General features: G+C 46.0%; 1 protein-coding gene across 8 annotated transcripts in view; it reads right to left on the bottom strand.

The window, feature by feature from the left end:
• TNRC6B (trinucleotide repeat containing adaptor 6B) overlaps window positions 1–12,649 on the bottom strand; it is a 251,648-nt gene extending 238,999 nt beyond the window's left edge. For 4 of the 8 annotated variants that reach the window (XM_044940841.2, XM_044940840.2, XM_044940842.2 and 1 more), the window contains exon 1: window positions 12,047–12,648. The gene's annotated coding sequence lies outside the window, so the exon portion shown is untranslated. The other 4 variants (XM_006071279.4, XM_044940839.2, XM_044940836.2 and 1 more) reach the window with 3 other exon arrangements.
• Between the last annotated feature and the right edge of the window lie 566 nt (window positions 12,650–13,215).

A 13,215-nucleotide genomic window follows, 5' to 3' on the forward strand; every position in this document is an offset into this window, starting at 1 on the left:
TCAGGACTTAATGAAGCTCAGGTTCTTTATGTCTCAGCGCAGAAGGAATTCAGCGAGAGGCAAAGTGATAACTAAAAAGATTTATCAATATCCTTTGTAAAGAGGTTGCAGGAAAATGGGGCATGAGAAGATGGTCATGATTCAGGTGGTGGGCAGGTTCCTGGGATGGACCATCAAGTGATGGCCCTGGGCTTAGTGCAGAAAAGAATTCAAGAGTGAGCCACAGTAACTAAAAAGCAGGTTTACTGAAGGTGATACATATTCCAATTATAGAATGTAGTCTGTCTCAGAATGTGAGCAACGTAGAAACACCCTCGGCACACAGAGTGTGGGCTGTCTCAAAAGTCAAGAGCAGCCACAAAATATGGGGTGCTCAGTGTTTATGGGCTGGGTAAGCTAGGGGGTAGGAGGATTATTTCAACTATTTCAGGGGGAAGGGGCAGGGACTTCCAGGAACTGGGCCACCACCCACTTTTTGCCCTTTTATGGTCAGCGTCACAACCGTCACGGTGCCCGCGGGTGTGTCATCTATCATATGCTAGTATATTACCGTGAGTGCACAATGAGGTTCAGGGTCTACTGGAAGTTGAATCTTGATGCCATCCTGGGCCTAATCAGTTCTACTCGGTTTGTGCCATATCCTTAACAGCTAAGTCATTCTTTTAAAGGTTCTGCCCTGCTGCTTCTCCTCCTGTCTCATTTCTACACCTTTAAACAGATTTTCTATCTTGCCTCAAGATGCTGTGGCCTTCTCAGCCTCACCCTGCTTCCATTTTCTCCTGCTTTTTCACTCCAAACATCTTAAAATAAACTATATTCACTGGTGTCATTTTCCCTACCATCCATTATCTCCATAGCTCCTTGTAATGTAGGTCAATAAACGAACACACAGAAATTTGTAGCAATCGACTTTGTAACAGGTTAATTATCATCTTCTAAATGGAATCAGCACTACTACAGTTTAATCACCTCTTTCTGAAAACTATCAAGTTTTGAATATGAAAATCTGAAAAATACTGGTTAGCCAACAAAGTCCAGACATCTCCTAATTGTACTTAACAATCACAGGATGAAGACAGTAAGAGCTGGGGTGAACTGGGGAAAAGGAGGCACTACTTAAGAATAACAGGGCTGAAAAAGAGGAGTTATTAAACTAAAGAGGTGTAAACTGAAAGAAAATGGGCTGAGTTTCCATTCAATGACTCTTCCTTTCCCCACTTTCAGTTGAGAATCAAATTAAACTAATGCTGGCTCAGTGAACCACTTAAAGATTTACGTTGTTCTTTCTGTTGTTCATTCACTAAGCTGTGTCCCATTCTTTGCAACACCCATGGGCTATAGCATGCCAGGCTCCTCTGTCCTCCACTAACTCCTGGAGCTTGCTCAAATTCATGTCCACTGAGTTGGAGAGGCTATCTGACCATCTCATCCTCTGCTGCTCTCTTCTCCTCCTGCCTTCAATCTTTCCCAGCATCAAGGTCTTTTCCAATGAGCTGGCTTTCTGCATCAGTGGCCAAAGTACTGGAACTTCAGCTACAGCAACAGTCCTTCCAATGAATATTCAGGGTTGATTTCCTTTAGGATTGACTGGTTTGATCTCGTTACAGTCCAAGGGACTCTCAAGAGTCTTCTCCAGCACCACAGTTCGAAAGCATCAATTTTTTGGTGCTTCTTCAGTGCTCAGCCTTTTTTATGGTCCAAGTCTCACGTCCGTACATGACTAATGGAAAAGCCACAGCTCTGACTAAACTTACAGGTTAAGTAAAACTAGAATTTCAAGCTGTAGAAATCATCTTTCCCAGTACATGCAACTGGAGGCCCTTCTAGGTAATCCCTTCTGACATCATCCCTTTGACTGGTTCAGTATCTGGTCCTGTGAGGTGGATCAGCACTTGTCTCAAACAATCTGGAGGTGACTTCCTTTACTCTCTGCTCTTTAGTTCAGTTCAGTTGCTCAGTCGTGTCCAACTCTTTGTGACCCCTTAGACCGTAGAATGCCAGGCTTCCCTGTCCATCACCAACTCCCAGATTTGCTCAAACTCATGTCCATCAGGTCGGTGATGCCATCCAACCATCTCATCTTCTGTCGTTTCCTTCTCTTCCCACCTTCAGTCTTTCCCAGCATCAGAATCTTTTTCAGTGAGTCAGTTCTTTGCATCAGGTGGCAAAAGTATTGGAGTTTCAGCATCAGTCCTTCCAATGAATATTCAGGACTGATTTCCTTTAGGATGGACTGGTTGGATCTCCTTGCAGTCCAAGGGACTCTCAAGAGTCTTCTCCAACACCACAGTTCAAAAGCATCAATTCTTCGGTGCTCAGCTTTCTTTATGGTCCCACTTTCACATCCATACATGACTACTGGAAAAACCATAGCTTTGACTAGATAGATCTTGCAATGTCTCTTGTTTTTAACATGCTGTCTAGGTTAGTCATACTTTTTCTTCCAAGGAGCAAGCATCTTTTAATTTCATGGCTGCAGTCACCATCTGCAGTGATTTTGGAGCTCAAGAAAATAAAGTCTGTCACTGTTTCCATTGTTTCCCCATCTATTTGCCATGAAGTGATGGGACCGGATGCCATGATCTTAGTTTTCTGAATGTTGAGTTTTAAGCCAGCTTTTTCACTCTCCTCTTTCACTTTCATCAAGAGGCTCTTCAGTTCCTCTTCGCTTTCTGCCATAAGGGTAGTGTCATCTGCATATCTGAGGTTACTGATATTTCTCCCAGCAATCTTGATTCCAACTTGTGCTTCTCTGCTCCTAGATAAGTTTAAATGAGTCACAACTTTCTAATTCCACCTGAAATCATTTGCCTAGTTATAGGTGCTATATTCAAACAAGTATATTAATTAGAAGTGACAAGCATCATTCTGGTTTACAATTAGCTTCTTTGAATGGTACTTTATGATGCCTTTATGAGTTCAAATGTATGGAATCACAACAACAATTATTTCTAAGACTATCTCCAGTTCTGAAATGTAATCTGAGTCTGACATGTCACTTACAGGTCTGTAAGACAGCTGTTGGCCCTGTACCCTGACACCAGCTTTGTGAAAGCACACCACTGTGCCATCTTCTCCTTATACTAAATATGCTCCTTTGGGCCTATGTGTAGGCCGTTTGCCCTACCTGAAATGCCCTCTTCCTCCATGACTAAGTGTAAATGTTACCTTCCCTGGAAAGGCTTTCCTGATTTCTAGTTGTGTGGACGACTTTCCTTTTCACCCCTGCCCCCTCCCCTGAATGTCTACTATGACACAACACCAAATGGCACTCATCTGTGTCTGCCTTGTCCACTTGGCTGTGCGTGCCTTGGGAACAAAAATCTCTTCTTATCCCATTCCTGTAGTCCTAGCTCCTAATCCAGCGTTCAGCACACAGTGCACACGCAAACATTCAGTGTCAACTGTACTCAAGTAAGTACCGACCACATAAAAAAGTGTTTAAAGGAATAACCATTCTGATCATTTCTACTAATAAAGGATTAAAAAGATACTCATTAAACTCTGCAATGGGGAGATCCCTGGTGGTCTAGTGGTTAAGATTCCAGGTTTTCACTGCCATGGCCTGGGTTCAATCCCTGGTTGAGAAACTGGGATCCCACACACCACACGGCCAAAAAAAAAAAAAAAAAACCCAACTGTACAATGACTAGATAAAAATCTCATACAAATTAAAATTTTTTATTACAATATTCTTTCTATAATAATGAAATGTTTACCTATTACAGGTAGAAATTAAGAAAAAAACAGACCCTAGTGTTTCACTTTCATGCGTTGGAGAAGGAAATGGCAACCCACTCCAGTGTTCTTGCCTGGAGAATCCCAGGGATGGTGGAGCCTGGTGGGCTGGCGTCTATGGGGTCACACAGAGTCGGACACGACTGAAGTGACTTAGCAGCAGCAGCAGCAAAGACAACCTAAAATGGAAAGCCCCTCCCTGCCCCCATATATTTATTTAAACCATCAGAATGAGATACTTTTCTGTTTTAGTTTTCTTTCCTAATTTATTTGAAAATTTTTCATTCAGGACCTACTATGTGTAATTTACAGTGGGAGACGCTGTGCTGTGCTGTGCTGAGCTGCTCAGTCATGTCCGACTCTTTGCGACCCCATGGACTGCAGCTTGCCAAGCTCCTCTGTCCATGGGGATTCTCTAGGCAAGAACAGTGCAGTGGGTTCCAGATACTGGTGATAAAAATGTGAGCAAAACAGACAAGGCATTTTTATTCACGTAGCTATTTTCTAGCAGGGAAACTATACAAATTAAATGATTACTTAATTACAATTAAATTAAGTGCTCTGAGTGTTTAAAAGGAGCACTTCTACTGGGGGTGGGGGGGGGAGGTGTGTGTGCTTAAGAAATAACACATAAACAGGACTCCAGGGACTGAAGAGGCAACAACTAGGCTTGGGGTGCGAAGCTTCCAGACCATGGGAATAGCAAGTGCAAGGAGGAGACCTTGAGCAGGAGGGGATATGCATTTCAGGAACCGGAAGGTCCGTGTGACAAGAGTACAGGCAGCAAAGGAAAAGAGGGCAGGAAACGAGGCACGGTCTTCCCTGGGCATTTAGTGAACAAGACAGATCAGATGCTTATTCTTGTGAAGTTTATATTCCAGAGGGTGGATGGCAGTGGTTGGGGGACAGGTTAACAATTTTAAGTAGGGAGTACATGTGATTAAGAGTTACACTTGTTTCTTAGTTAAATATTTTATATTTGAGGAATAACATATACAGAACAGACACATAGTCTTAAGCGATTATTCCTTCTGCAGTTTCTACAATTCTCTAAGGCAGAGAATTCCCTACTTACAAGGGAAAAAATTAACTTCTGCACAGTAATTTATTTGAAGATACTTATTCAACAAACATTTGAGTGCCTACAATATGGCAGGCGCAGTACAGTGTGTGCATTCATACAGAGATGAATGCAAGTCTTGCTCTTAAGAAACTCACAATCTGATGCAAGAGACAGATCTGGAAACACTATACAGTGTAGTCCATGCTAGAAATGAGGAAAGTATAAAGCAGCAAAGAGAAATTCAATATTCCTAGAAATAATTAATCATATCATCTTTGTGTTAAAGCTGTACTTTTTCATACTATGTTTTTGAATTTTCAATCATTCCTGTGCTTGGAACATAGCTGATACTCAAGTATATGTCTACAACACAAACCAACCCAGGATTTTTCACTTCTAGTTCAGGTCCTTTCCAGGAACCAAACATGCCCCTAACTGGAAGAGTTTGCATTAATTCCAAGGAGCTCTTCTTTTGAAGCTGCTTTCACAGCCAGCTTGCTGCTGCTGCTGCTGCTGCTGCTAAGTCGCTTCAGTCGTGTCAGACTCTGTGCGACCCCATAGACGGCAGCCCACCAGGCTCCCCCGTCCCTGGGATTCTCCAGGCAAGAACACTGGAGTGGGTTGCCATTTCCTTCTCCAATGCAGGAAAGTGAAAAGTGAAAGTGAAGTCGCTCAGTCGTGTCCGACTCTTCGCGACCCCATGGACTGCAGCCTACCAGGCTCCTCCTGTCCATGGGATTTTCCAGGCAAGAATACTGAAGTGGGGTGCCATCTCCTTGTCCACACAGCCAGCTTACAAAACCACAAAAGAAAGTAAGTTTCATTAAATTAAAGTCACACTTCATTATATGCCCAGGCTGAAAACCCATAACAACTTCTAAACAGTTATTTTTTTAAAGTGAATTTTCATTCAGAAGAATTTCTCCTATGAAGACAATCAAGAAACTGCCATCTAGTCCTTCATAATTCATGATCTCTGTCCTCAAAGCACTTGTATTTTGGTTTCTAATTGAAAAGATAAAATGTAGCACATAGAATAAAACAAAATACAAGGTAGCATTTGTTCAGTGATTTAAAATATTTATAGACTATCTACTATGAGCAAGCTCTGACAACCCTAAATAGCATATTAAAAAGCAGAGACATTACTTTACTGAAAAGATTTGTATAGTCAAAACTATGGTTTTTTCCAGTAGTCACATAAGGATGTGAGAGCTGAATCATAAAGAAAGCTGAGCACTGAAGAACTGATGCTTTTGAACTGTGGTGTTGGAAAAGACTCTTGAGAGTCCTTTGGACAGCAAGAAGATCAAACCAGACAATCCTAAAGGAGATCAGTCCTGAATATTCATTGGAAGGACTGATGCTGAAACTCCAATACTATGGCCACCTGATGCAAAGAACTGACTCATTGGAAAAGACCCTGATGCTAGAAAAGATTGAAGGCAGGAGAAGGGGACAACAGAGGATGAGATGGTTGAATGGCATCACCAACTCGATGGACACGAGTCTGAGCAAGTCTGGGAGTTGGTGATGGACAGGGAAGCTTGGCATGCTGCTGTCCATGGGTTCGCAAAGAGCTGGACACAACTAAGCTACTGAACTGATCTACTATGAGCCAGGTAAGGAGTCCTTTTAGGGAGGCAAAGTTGAGTAGGACAAAAGCCTGCCTTCAGGGAACTCAGTCTTATACCCTGCCTTCAAGGAACTCAGCCAATAATACACAAGCCAGGACAATCAGAGCTATAATTCAGCAGGTACACACAGATGAGAACACAGCTGCCACAGGTTCTAATTCATCAGCACCTATTCCCATGTCTTATCAGTTTTTGAATATTTTAACACTACCCCTGATTATAATACAAACTGATAAATACTGCTACATGAAAAAATTAATGTTAAAACAGCTCAGAGGAGATGGTGAGAACTGAATTTTCTGGGTTTCTCAGCAAGGACGGTTATCATATTTGGATAAGGACCTGATTTCAAGAAAGAGAAGAGCGTCACCAAAAGGCCAGTGGTGGCAATTAGCCTGGTATAGCCCTCCAACTCAGAGAAGGCAATGGCACCCCACTCCAGTACTCTTGCCTGGAAAATCCCATGGACGGAGGAGCCTGGTAGGCTGCAGTCCATGGGGTCACTGAGGGTCGGACTTGACTGAGTGACTTCACTTTCACTTTTCACTTTCCTGCATTGGAGAAGGAAATGGCAACCCACTCCAGTGTTCTTGCCTGGAGAATCCCAGGGACGGGGGAGCCTGGTGGGCTGCCGTCTATGGGGTCGCACTGAGTCGGACACGACTAAAGTGACTTAGCAGCAGCAGCCCTCCAACTATGCTAAGGACATGGTTCAGAGCTGTGCTGTCCGGCATGGTAGCCACTTGCCACATGTAGCTATTGACCACTGGAAGTGTGGTAAGTCTCAACTGAGATGTATTAAGTGAAAAGTATACTCCGGATTTCAGTTTCACATGAAAAAAAGCATGTAAAGCACCTCAATATGTTTTTTTAACCGATTATATGTTTACATAATATCTTGGATATCTCGATGTAAATAAAGTGTTATGAAAATCAATTTCACCCTTTCTTTCTACCTTTTTAATGTGGCTACTAGAAAATTTAAAATTACATGTGTGGTTCACATCTGCGGCTTGCATTCTATTTCTACTGCACAGTGCTGGTCCAGAGAGCTTTAAATAACAAGCTACAGAGTTTAATCCCTTGAGGCTATGAAACACTATTGAATGCTTTTAAACCTAAGTGCTCGTGGTAGACTTGGGGAGGGGACAGGAAACATAAACGAAGCCCTGTTTCAGGTGTGTGGGGGCCATCCGCAGGGTCAAGACACTAGATGCGGCTGTCAATGTCAAAAGGCCGGCAAATGTCAAAGGGTAAGCGGGTTCAGCTGGCAAGTGTACAAGGTCTTTAGGAGTCCCGCGCTGGGTGGAGAGAGGAGGAAAAAACCAAGAGCAGGGTGAGGTGAGGGAAGAGGAACAGCTGCAAGCACTGACGTGAGCCTGGATGACCAAGGTGCACTGCTCAGCGGACTAGCAAGCCCAACCCCGGTTTAGAGTTAGGTTAGATCTCATCTGGCTCAGTGCGAAGGGCTCCCAGGCAGAGGTGTCATTCAGGAGAACAAAATCGGTGTCCTCTTTAGCGATTCCAGATCTCTCTTTCTCTGTGCCAAGACCTCTGCCAGTGGGATCAAGTTCAGAGTAGGTAGGAGGCAGAAAGGAAGGCTACCAAAAGCTACAAGATAGCAATAAATTATAAAAGCAAACACCCAGACCCATAACACAGCCAACAAATATTTACTGGGAGTCTGCTGTATGCCTAGTCCTTGGCTCAGCTCTGGAGGTAAAGGAAACAAAACAGACATGGTCCTGAATCAAAAATTGTGGTGAGAACTATGACAAAAGAACAGGAAGTTCTGAGAGATCTGAGGGAGGATGGGAGTAGTGGGATGAGGTCATAAAGGAAAGACTCTCTGAAGAAGTGACAATTTCATGTGAACCCTGAAGTCAGGTGGGTGAAGACCAGGGGGAGTAATGGCCCAGGCCAGGAGAGTGCTGTGCACAAAAATCTTAAGGCTAGAAAAGGCTTGGGTAATTCAGACAACTGAAAGAAAGGCTATGTAGTCAGAATGTCAAGAAGGCAGGTGGGTCACAAAAAAGGTGTAAGAAGGCTGGAGAGGCAGGCGAAGGCCAGATCTTGCACAACCTCACGGGATGGAAAATAAATGCCGAATGGGTCCAAGTGCAATGGGAAGCTGTGAGGGGTCCTGATCAGGGAAGTGGTCCAATCTTGGTGGGTTCCAAGTGTTCAGCCACCTATGCTCTGCCTGCTCAGCACCCTGAACAGAAGCTGGCTTGGGAGCAAAGGGGAAGGAGCCAGCATTTGTAGCTGCATAGCAACATACCTGGGGTCTGGGGTAACAGAGTGTAATATAAGGCCATTCAAGGGACTCCCCTGGTGGTCCCGTGGTTAGGACTCCATGCTGCCAATGCAGGCGGCATGGGTTGGATCCTTGGTCAGGAAACTAAAACCTACATGCCGTGTGGCATGGCCAAAAGATAATGATAATAAGGCCCTTCAAGTTTTCCCTGGGGCTTCCCTGGTAGCTCAGACAGTAAAGAATCCACCTACAATGCAGGAGACCTGTGTTCGATCCCTGGGTTGGGAAGATCCCCTGGAGAAGGGAACGGCTACCCACGCTAGCATTCTGGCCTGGAGAATTCCATGGACTGTATAGTTCATGGGGTCACCAAGAGTCAAACAAGACTGAGCGACTTTCACTTTCAAGTTTTCCAGGGTTGCAAGGTTGGGAGAAGGATGGCACCACCAAAAAATATAGAAAAATCTGACGGCTGAGTTGATTTGGGAGACACTGGCTGGGAGGCACAACTCTAAACATACTGAGTATGAAGCACTAGGGAAGAACTCCAGCAGGTAAATATGGATGCTGTTTTAGAGAATGGAAGAGAGATCAGACATGGATACTGAGGTTAACACACAGAGAAATGACGGTTTAAATCCCAAAAGTAAATAACATTTTCAAGTAGTTGAAAAGAGGGGGAAAAAAAAAGTAAAACGCGCCTGAGCCTGATCCTCTGTTTCTTTCTGGGACAGAATTCAGGGCTCTCGAAAGGGACAGAGCATGAGGGAGTCTTTGGAGAGTGATGGAACCATTCTGTACCCTGATTGTGGCACTGGTTACATGAATCTGTACATGTGTTAACATTCAGAATGTTACTATATAAATAACAGAAATTTTCAAAATTAAAAAATTTACTTCCCAGGCTCTATGAACTGCTCCGTTTAAGTATTCTTCCAGAACATGCCTTTAGCACAGGAGCTATTCTCTTTACTGTCCCATTAAACTGAAACTGCTAAAATGAACCCTAAGTCATGACATTCTAAACTGTTTCTTAAGTCAGCTGACATTTACTGTGCTCCTATGATATGTATCAAGCACCCTGCTGGATACAAAACCTAATGATGCCTGCTTCCTGGAAGGATTAACTGAAAACAGCAACGTATAAGAGTGTAGACCTGCGCAAAAGGCTCTGAAAGCCTTGACCCCTGAATTAAAGGCACTTTAAATAGGGAAGAAATTAAAACAAAGCTTAGATATAACACCTGCAAAAATGCTAATTTCTAAAAAATTAAGAATGAGTTTCATTAATATTTAAGTTAGATATGAAAAACCTAATCATCAGTCACATTTCCCTTTTCCATCCCTTTCTGCTTCTCAGTGTCCTTTCTGCATTTCTTCCTCTGGATAATTTGGGAGGGGGGCGCAAAATGGAACATGCATAGCGTTTGAAATCAGACTGAAGACTAAACCGAGGCCCTTTAACTTCCTAGCTTTACGGCTTTTGGAGGCTGTTTTTCCCATCCATAAAACAGTAATGATACCGACCTCACAGGCTTGAGGTAAGGACTAGGTAAAAAATATAAACAGGTTGACATAGGCAAAGCACGCCAAAAAAAAATGTTAGCTACCGTTATCATTACCATTTGAACAAATGGCATTGTTCTGATTTAAAACATTTTTAAGTGCTTCCATTTGAATGAGGACAAAAATATTTCCCAACCCACCTCCCAAAGGGCATGACATTTATGTGCTACCTTAGAAAAGCCGCTTGGGAATTTCTTCTCCTTTAGTCCCATCAGAAACTTTTCTGCTCAAATATTTGGGACAAGCACTTAAAAAGAGTCAAGAACTAAAAAATTATTTTAAAGGCATCATATCATCACTGCATTCTAAGTGGAACAAACCAGTCTGATTCGTGTTCTGGATACTTGCCTTAGTGTATGGACCTACTACATTCACATCTCTCCTACTACCTACCTAGTGAGACAACGCACACGGTAGAGGTGTCAATGTGCTAAAAGTTCTGCTTTTTAAGAGCCATTTACATAACACTACCAAAAGCTAAACATAGTTCCAAAGCCACCCGAATCATTAGGAAACTATCATCCTATTGAAATTCCCCACAACTAGGAAGAAGACAGCTGCTATTGTTAAACTTGCACAAAATGCTAAAATGTAAGATTTCTATACATCTTATTTCTGTTTGCTTAACTGCTAGGGGAGCGGAACAGTAATTAACAACGTTTTATTCACTGACTATGGAGAAACATCTCTGGCTAATTTTGTTCTATATTTTGCCTATATTGTAAGCAAATGGCCAACTTGAATTCACCTTATGCCTGGCTTCAACCTTTAGCAGAGATGCTAAAAAGTAGTAGTGCAGCCGGCAGATATGTGAAAAAGCAGGGAGCCTGAAAAGACCTAGACTAATTCCTGGTGTTCAAATAACCGAGGATAGGCTGGGCCTTAAGGTCACCGACAAGAGGCTATACCCTTATTGAGAGTCTTCAGCCACTATATAGTGCATTTAAGCCCACTGTGGAAACCCACTAGTTTGAAACCCAGGGCGCAGGACCAGGGAATGGCAGAAAACACTTCTGACTTATCGTCCGATGATAGTCCCCTCGCCCTCCTTTCCCTGGGGAAGAGTTAATCGACTCTTAGGTGGCCACACAGGCAGGGCTCCTGGGTGAGGGGTGGAGTTGGGACCCCCGGCCCGGATTGGGCAGGGGAGCGCATTCACTCAGTCACGCAGGTCCTGCACACAGGTGGGGACCGGGAGGCTCCGAGGCCTGACGCCTCCCTCTGCCACCGCCAGGAAAGGGGCCCCGACGCGCCTCCGTGGGCCTCGGCTCTCCGCCGCGATGGGGACCCCTCCCGGCCTCGAGGTGCCCCGGCGACGGGAAGCGAACTCGACTAGACCGGCCCACCCGGAAGCCCTCCCCCAGCTCACACCTGCCGGCGCGTGACGCCCGCCGCCGCCGCCGCCGCCGCCGCCGCCGCCGCCGCCGCCGCGCCCGCCCTCCCGCCCGCCGGCCCCGACCCGGCCATTCCGGGCGCCCATGCCCAGAGCGCGGACCTCGCCCGCGTCCCCCGCCCTGGGGTCAAACCCACCAGACGCCCGCCCCGCGGAGCGCGCGCCCAACGCCGCCGCCCCCGCCGGCCCCGCGCGCGCTCACGCCCCTCCCGGCCCTCTCCCCGCCGCGCGCGCTCACTCGCGAGGACACGCACACGCTGCACCTCAGCTTGACAGGCCGGCCTCGCGCCGCGCGCTCCCGCGGACGTCCTCGCCCACCCGGCCTCCCGGCTCTGACTGGGCGGTGAGCGGGGGGAGGGGAAGGGCGGCGGTGGCCGTAGGTCCTCACTCACCGCCGAGCCGTGCCGGCTCCGAGTGCGCGGCGTTCCGCTGTGAGGCGATGCGCTGCGATGCGCGCGGTCCCCGCTCCTTCGCAGGCTATGGAGGCGACGTAGTAGGGGGACTGAGGGGCTCGGGGGAGGGGGTCAATCCCTCCCGCTTCACCTCCGAGAAACACGGGGACCCCAGAAACTAAAAACAAAATAAACAAACTTTCCTCTCCGCCTCCCTCCCCCAAAACCACAACACAAACACTCGGGGCCCCGCCCAGAGTCCCACTCCATTGGCCGCAGGGAGGATGCTGCCGGCCCTCACTGGCTGGCTTTTGTGCCCGTCAAGCTGCCGTTCCGCCCCTCCAATGCCTCGCCGCAGCCGTCGCCCCTCATTGGCCAAATGCGTTCCGTTTGACGAGCTAGGATTGGCTGAGCTGCCTGCGCCAATCATTCGGGGACACACCCCCTCAGCATCCCAGAGGCCGCTTCCTCGGTCGCGGACGCGGAGAAGCAAAGGGGAAACTAGAGCATGATGGCGGCCGAGCTCAGTTGGCGCAACCATCGTCTTTTTCCTTTTATTAGTTCATTAGTGCCTCGCCCTCGCGCTGTTTCCCCTAAGCTCCTCTCTCCATCCAGTACTGCCTAATAACGGAATCTATACGTCCTGGCTCCTTGATTTATCCCCTCAGAAGTGCTGAGTGTGGGCTGGTTGTGAGTCATTGGACTGTCCGCATGTCACTCGTTAGTCAAATCTTCAAACTATTGGTGGAACGGCAAGAAAGCCCGTCCAACAACAAGGGCTAATGCCATTGGTTTGTCTCCACCAAGTTCTTTCCTGGTACTTTATTGGGCAGACAGGCGCGTCGGTCAGATTCGCACTGTTAATTGTTTGCTAGGCAGTTTGCATGACTGTTCATTTGGCCTGTAGTTGGTAATAACGATTACCCGCTTGCGTACCGCTTGCGTGCCCGCTTTGTGCCAACTGTGCAGAGTTCTTTACAAGGACTATCGATTAAAGCTGTGAGTTATAGGTTCTCTAAATTTTACAGGTAAGACATTAAGGCTCCAGAGAGGTTAGGACATTTGCCCAAGGTCACCTAGATAGAAAATAGTTGGTAGACCAACATTTGGTCCCAGATCTGACTCCAAGGCCTAAGCTCTTTTCACTGTACTTTAGTGTCTCCCTTAGC

The sequence above is a fragment of the Bubalus bubalis genome, chromosome 4, assembly GCF_019923935.1.
Source record: "Bubalus bubalis isolate 160015118507 breed Murrah chromosome 4, NDDB_SH_1, whole genome shotgun sequence".
Classification (NCBI taxonomy): Eukaryota; Metazoa; Chordata; class Mammalia; order Artiodactyla; family Bovidae; genus Bubalus; species Bubalus bubalis.